Below are 6731 nucleotides of genomic sequence, written 5' to 3'. Positions count from 1 at the left end.
ATACTGAAAAAAGTCTTAGATTGTCAAAAATGAATATCTTATCTGACGATTGCTTTGGTGAAAAGGTGCTATATATTACAAACAATGTATTAATAACAACAAGATGACAGTGCGTTATAGACTGTTTTTGTGGAAGTGGAAAGGGCAAATTAACTCAGTCTTTTTCTAGAAGGATGTTAGGTGTAAATGTGTCTGTGAATGTCCTGTGACACTATTATCCCCTCTCTCTTTTAATAATGTCAAAGATAATAGTGTCTTTGACACTATTGGACCTAAAGTTTTAACCATTATTAAAACCATCCCAGCCGATCTTAACCATACCATAGTGAACCCATTTCTCAAAAAAACCCAAAACAAAACAAACAAATCTCAATGCAGCAGTGTTCTCAAATTTTAAACCAATCTCTAAACTCTCCTTCCTGTCCAAAATCCTGCAAAAAAATGTCTTCCTTCAGTTCCAGGCTCTACTGGAAATTAACGATATCTCAGAAACATTTCAGTCTGGTTTCAAAGCGAAACATTACGAAAGCGTAGAGCTCCCACCCAGGCAAAAGAAAAATAGAGCTATATCACATGTAATATGAAAACTTTATTGTTCTCACAATATACTTTTCACATTTGAACAACATAATATCATGTTATTACAATATACATTATATACAATATACATTATAACAAAAAACTTTTTACAAAAAAACAAGTAGAGGTGACATGGGCTGTGAGATTGAAACACAGGCATTAGAGCCTCTTAATGTGTGTTTAGTTTGGGTTTCCACCGGCGTGGAATTACCAAAAATAGAGAGAGCATAGGCTAACATATGAAATGGGAAAAGACCGCTGTGTAATCCATTTATTTCAACAAAGTAACTGTATTCTGAATATCACCTTCTTAAATGGCAACTGTAACGGAATACAGTTACAATTACTTTTTGTATTTTAAATACGTAACGCCGGTACATGTATTCCGTTACTCCCCAACACAATCTGCCCGTGATCAGGTACCCTGCTGGGATAATAAGATGGCCTGGAGATAGAAGCCACTGACATCAAGACCAGGAAACTCCTAACCCTGCATGGAGGGTTTCACCCCAAGTCCAGCACCCTAAAGCTAGATGGATGCTAAGCAGAAAAAAGGAGGCCATGCCCTAGTGAGTGTCAAGCACCACAGTCCAGGATGAGACAACGATCATCCACAAATACATAAGGAAGATAGCCCCAACCAACTGCGTGCTCAGTGAATACCAGAAACCAGAGGAGGAAGAGCAGGAGCCATCATGGAAGGACAGGCCCCTCCACAGTATGTACCACCGGCAGATAGAGGAAGTGGCTGACATCCAGAAATCCTGGCTGGACAAAGCTGGACTGAAAGACAGCACAGAGCCACTAATCATAGCAGCACAGGAACAAGCTCTGAGCCCAAGATCCACAGAGGCTGGGGTCTTCCACACCAGGCAAGACCCCAGGTACAGGCTGTGTAAAGATGTCCCCGAGACAATCCAGCACATAACAGCAGGGTTCAAGATGCTAGCAGACATAGCATACATGGAACACCATAACCAAGTGGGCGGCATATGTTCAGAAACATTTGTGCCAAATATGACCTGGAAGTCCAGAGGTGAAAATGGGAGATGCCTGGTGTGGCGCTGTAGTGTAAAGAAAAAAAAAAATCAAAATGACCTTAAACTAAGTCACAATAAATTGTTTTGGGATGTCCAGTAGAATTTTACAGTATGTGATCAGCTGATCTTCGCTGATCTGGGATTCACTCCTGATTGTGGATTTACACACTGGAATTCAACAAGATACAAGCAAATATTACATGAGCTATCAAGGCTGAGTTCCAACCCCTGAATAGTATGAAGCAAATATAAAGGTTATATTTATATCAGCTTAAATTTAGATTGATGTCTGATACATTGTTACATGGAAATTCACAGCAATGACAGCCAGTTAGACAAACTTCATCACAGAACTGCAAATTAACCAGCTTAGCCTGCACTAAACTGCATTAAACTATCTAGTATTTTCATAAAACCTCAGAATAAGTTATTCAGGAGGATGTTCTTCCTAAATACAATATTTGGATTAGGTTAAGATGGATTTAAAAATGATTAAAAATTAAGTTCTGGTTTTGCAGGTAAATGAAGACATTCTTTCTTCTTGTTGTTCTTTCATTGTTAATTCAGATGACTGATCACCATTTGAACTGCCTGTGAGATGCTACTCCGCCTGCCTCGCCCCCCAAAAAAGTCAAATAATCGGAAACACCAGACCTATCCCGCTGGGCGGGAGCCCCACTTCCCTCCAGTTGTTTATTAAGCCTCTCTCAGCCCGAGAGTGAAGGAATGGACAAATACATAACTGAATCACTCACGACAGGCATCATCCGCTCTTCATCTTCCCCTGTGGTAGCATGGGATTTCTTTTTTTCAAAGGCAGTTGCTGAACATCAGGTTCACGTGAGGCAAATCCTCCCTCACTTCTTGGAAAATAGGTTTTTTGTGAAGGGGGAGAAATGTGAATTCCATGTGAACTCTGTGGCTTTTTTGGGTCACATCATTGAGCAAGGGAATCTGAAACCTGATCCAGTAAAGGTACATGCAGTGGTGTAGTGGCCCGAACCCTCCGATCACCAGCAGCTTTAGCTTTTTTTTTACCGGCATTTTATCAGAGAGTTTAGTAAGATCACACTTCCACTCACCAGACTAACCTCACCAAAAGTTCCATGTCAGTGGGACAGAGCGGCTCAGCAAGCCTTCACTCAGCTGAAAGAGAGGTTTTCTACAGCTCCCATCCTACAGCAGTTTATTGTGGAGGTGGATGCGTCTAACTCTGGGGTGCGGGCGGTCCTGTCTCAACAAAAGGATGACAAGCTCCACCTATGTGCCTTTTTCTCTCGCCAATTCTCCCCCACAACGTATAATTATGACATCGGGGACTGGGAGCTGTTGGCTATTAAACTTTTATAGGAGGAATGGAGGCACTGGCTAGAGGGCCGCACAACCATTCATTGTATGGCCTGACCACAAAAACTTGGAATACTTTTGGTCATTCACACGTATCAACTCCAGGCAGGCCTGGTGGGCTTTGTTTTTCACCTGTTTTGACTTTTCTTTCACCTACAGACCAGGATCACGGAACGTGAAACTGGATGCGCTCTCCCAGCAGTTCAACACCACAGAGGAGGAGGAAGACCCCGGACTCATTCTCGCACCTTCCTACCTGGTCGGGGCCATCTTCTGGGAGACCAAAAATGCAATATATGCATTTCCAATATTTTCCATGTGTCCCAAGTCAAGCCTGTATGCTCCAGCCCGGTGTGCCCTCTTTCCAAGCCTTTGTTTTGGTTGTGCTCGCCCTCCCCCTCTCTTTCATCACTCTGCCTGGGTGGAGCTCATTGCGAACTTTCCCTTTTGGCCCACGCACCTGCTCCTAAGCACACACTGGTGATTCATCTTGTTCTCTGGCCACTACTTAAGGCAGTGGCTCTGATCTCCTTGTTGCTGGACTATTGAGTTTGATAAATTAGTGTAAATCCAGCTTGGTGAATTCTAGTGTGCTTGTGTATGTAACTAACTGTGCTTAGACATCTCAAACTGTGGAAAGAGTGTCGTGCGTGTGGATCTCTCAAGCGGAGAGAATGAGTGACAATGATTTGTTTCTCTCCCCCGACCCTACCCCGCAGACCACTGGAACCCCTGGCTTTCCCTCCCACCTGTATATATTCTGCACCTGGTGTTTTTGTGTAAATAAAAGAACAGTTAACTTGTGATTCCAGTCTGTCCTTGTCAAGATTTGGCTGTGCAGGCAGGAGTTGGACCCAAAATGCAGACTCCTGGACACGAGGGATGAACTCAAAAACTACAGCTTTATTGCAGGCAAAGGAAATGGCATACAACACAAAACTAAACTAAACTGGAAAAGAATAAACTAAACTCACGGGGAAACACGCAGAGAAACATAGCCATGATGGGACACACACACACACACACACACACACACACACACACACACACACACACACACACACACACACACACACAACCCTGACACAGAGAAACACAGGGCTTAAATACAATGGGCAATAACGAGGGGACTGAGACATAGATAGGGGAATAGAGCTTGGTGAAATCAGACATGATGAGACCCAAGGGAAGTACATTCATGCAGGACACAGACCTTCAAAGTAAAACAGGAAACGTAACACAGTGACGCGGCCTTGACTTGGGGCTACAACTGACGGGAGACAGATCAACTGAGAAGCACAGAGACCAAACATAAGGGAGGCACAGAGAACACTAAATACTGGGAATGATTACAAATAACACAAAACACTGGGTCACACCCAGGACAATGACAGCGCCTGAGTCCGTGTCGTCCAATTGTTTTTGTTTTGAACTCATTTGCTGATTTTGTTTTTATGCCAGGCCAGCTATCAAATTTTTCAGTGATGTCACAATTCTTCCCTCTTTTTGTTCTTACTGACACAAATTCTGCAGTTTTTTATGCTCTATGTGGAAAAACAACAGTACTTTTGATTATACCCTGTTTTATTGAATGTTGTTAAAGACAACATGCAAAAATATTTCACATACACCTTTCATATATTTAAAAAAAAGTTGCAGTCTACGATCAACAAAATTAGGACTTAAATACTTGGCACTTTATGCTAGGACAGTAAATAAGACTAAAAGCTGCATGTAAGTTCTAAGATTTACAATTTTAAGAAAAGCCAATTATATACATATTGACTCAGTAGTGACTTCTCTTTCCTCAACATATTACTTTTTCATGCAATTGCAGGCTTCACTGAGTGGCAACACAGGTCAAGACATATTTGGCAATCAAGACAAACTGAGACAGGACAAAAAACAGATAGAAAATTGTGACCAAACAATATGCGCTTTTTCTTGTTCTTTTTTTTTAATGTTTTTATTTTGTCATATCTTTAAAATACATTAGCAAAACAAGAAAAAAAACCTAACATTTAAACAATAACATTGTATATAAACATTTTGAATTTCAAATACTGAAATTTTGTTTAGTTTTTTTAAATTCCTAAACATTTACACAAACATTCACAATGCAAACTCTTGAGAGCAAAACATACTCTGATTTTTAATTTCGACAAGAAAATAAACCATAAAACTTCTAAGGAACAATTTGAAATCTCGAATTGACACTATAGATATAACAATAAAGGTGGTGTACAAAAAAAATCTATTTTACTTATTTACAGAAAAGTGCAATAAAACTATTCATTTCAGTGATTTAAAAATTGCAGGCAGTGGCAAGAGAAATTTCTTCTGCTAATGATTCAATCTTGTTTAAGCAGACTGTAAACCATGGGCAACTGAGGAATAACTTTTACTAACTGATAATGAAAACTAGGGCTGAACAATTCGTCGTGTTTTTGTACCTGAAATCAAATTTTAGTTATATTGTTTGGTCAAAGCTGTTTACTTTCAAATATATATTTCAAATCTAGTCTGAATTAGAATATATGTTATAACAATCGGAAATAATTTCAATAACTCATTCACCACTAAAAGGCATCAGGTATTGCACATTACTCTCCATAAAAATGGATCAGTTTGGTAATCTGTCCGCGAACCAGCTTGCCGGTTTTTGGTATTACTTTCTTTTTTTTTTCTTTTTTTTTTTTGTGTCCCGTTTGGATCTTTAGCCATCAGAATTGTTGTCTTAAGGCCAAGAAAGATGCCAAGCGGATTTATTTTACCAAGTGGATCATCATGGCCTTGCCATATTGGTCCATTTGATTGACCTTTATTATAATTATGAATTTATTTTATTTTCGGTTGCTACAAACGGGACAAATATGACTGGGGGATAGGACAGGGAGAAAGAATGAAAGAAAGAGAGGGAGAGAAAGAAAACCAAAGGGGAGAAGAGACGGTGAGAAGGGGGGGAAGAAAGAAAAAAAAAGATAAAAACACCTGGATCACCTGTATGGAGAAAAAAAAACAGAAGAGAACGCAAACAACAAAGAGCAACATAATAAAAAAAAAAAACAGCACCATCACAATAAACTAGCTAGCAGTAGATAACAGTAGATACTAAATATTAAACGATATTGTGCAGCACGTAAGATAGACAGCGCACAATGTGCTTTGAGGCAGCAGCCAAGAAAGGTGTAGTCCACGTCTGTGAACACCCGTGTGTACACCTGTGTGGATCAGCATGCTTGTATTCCAAAGGTAAAGATCTGCTAGGGAGTGTGGGGAGCCATAGCCCCGTCCACCAGGGTATGAAGCACGTATGGAGGAGATCCAGGCCCCAGATATCCAGAGGCCCCAGAGTACAAGAACCCGAGGAGGACCACCAAAAGGGGGGGAACCGTGCTCCCCTCCTGGGAAGAGCTGAGTAGAACCCCAAACGAGAGGTCACCCAGCAGCTATGGAGCAGAGGCCAGAGGGGGTTGCAGTGGCGTGCCCGCGGGCTCTGCCGGCAGCCAACTGTGCCAGAGAGGACCGAGCTTCAGGCCCAGAGGCCAGAGGGCATCCCATCCCCCGGAAGGGGCCCAGCCGGGCCACAGGCGCCAGGCCCCGCCAATCAGCCACCAGGAGTGAGCCGGTACATACATGAGCGCCCAGCCCCAGTCGACAAGGACCACCAACACACCAACGTCTGAGGGCATCAGCCACCGGCAGGGAGTGTGGTGAGGGGAGATAGGCCTCCGTACTTTGGAGGGCCTGAGATGTACCCAGAGA

The sequence above is a fragment of the Maylandia zebra genome, linkage group LG4 (genome assembly GCF_041146795.1).
Source record: "Maylandia zebra isolate NMK-2024a linkage group LG4, Mzebra_GT3a, whole genome shotgun sequence".
In the NCBI taxonomy this organism is placed as follows: Eukaryota; Metazoa; Chordata; class Actinopteri; order Cichliformes; family Cichlidae; genus Maylandia; species Maylandia zebra.
The sequence above is the reverse complement of the archived record's forward strand: the minus strand, read 5'-3'. Positions refer to the sequence as shown.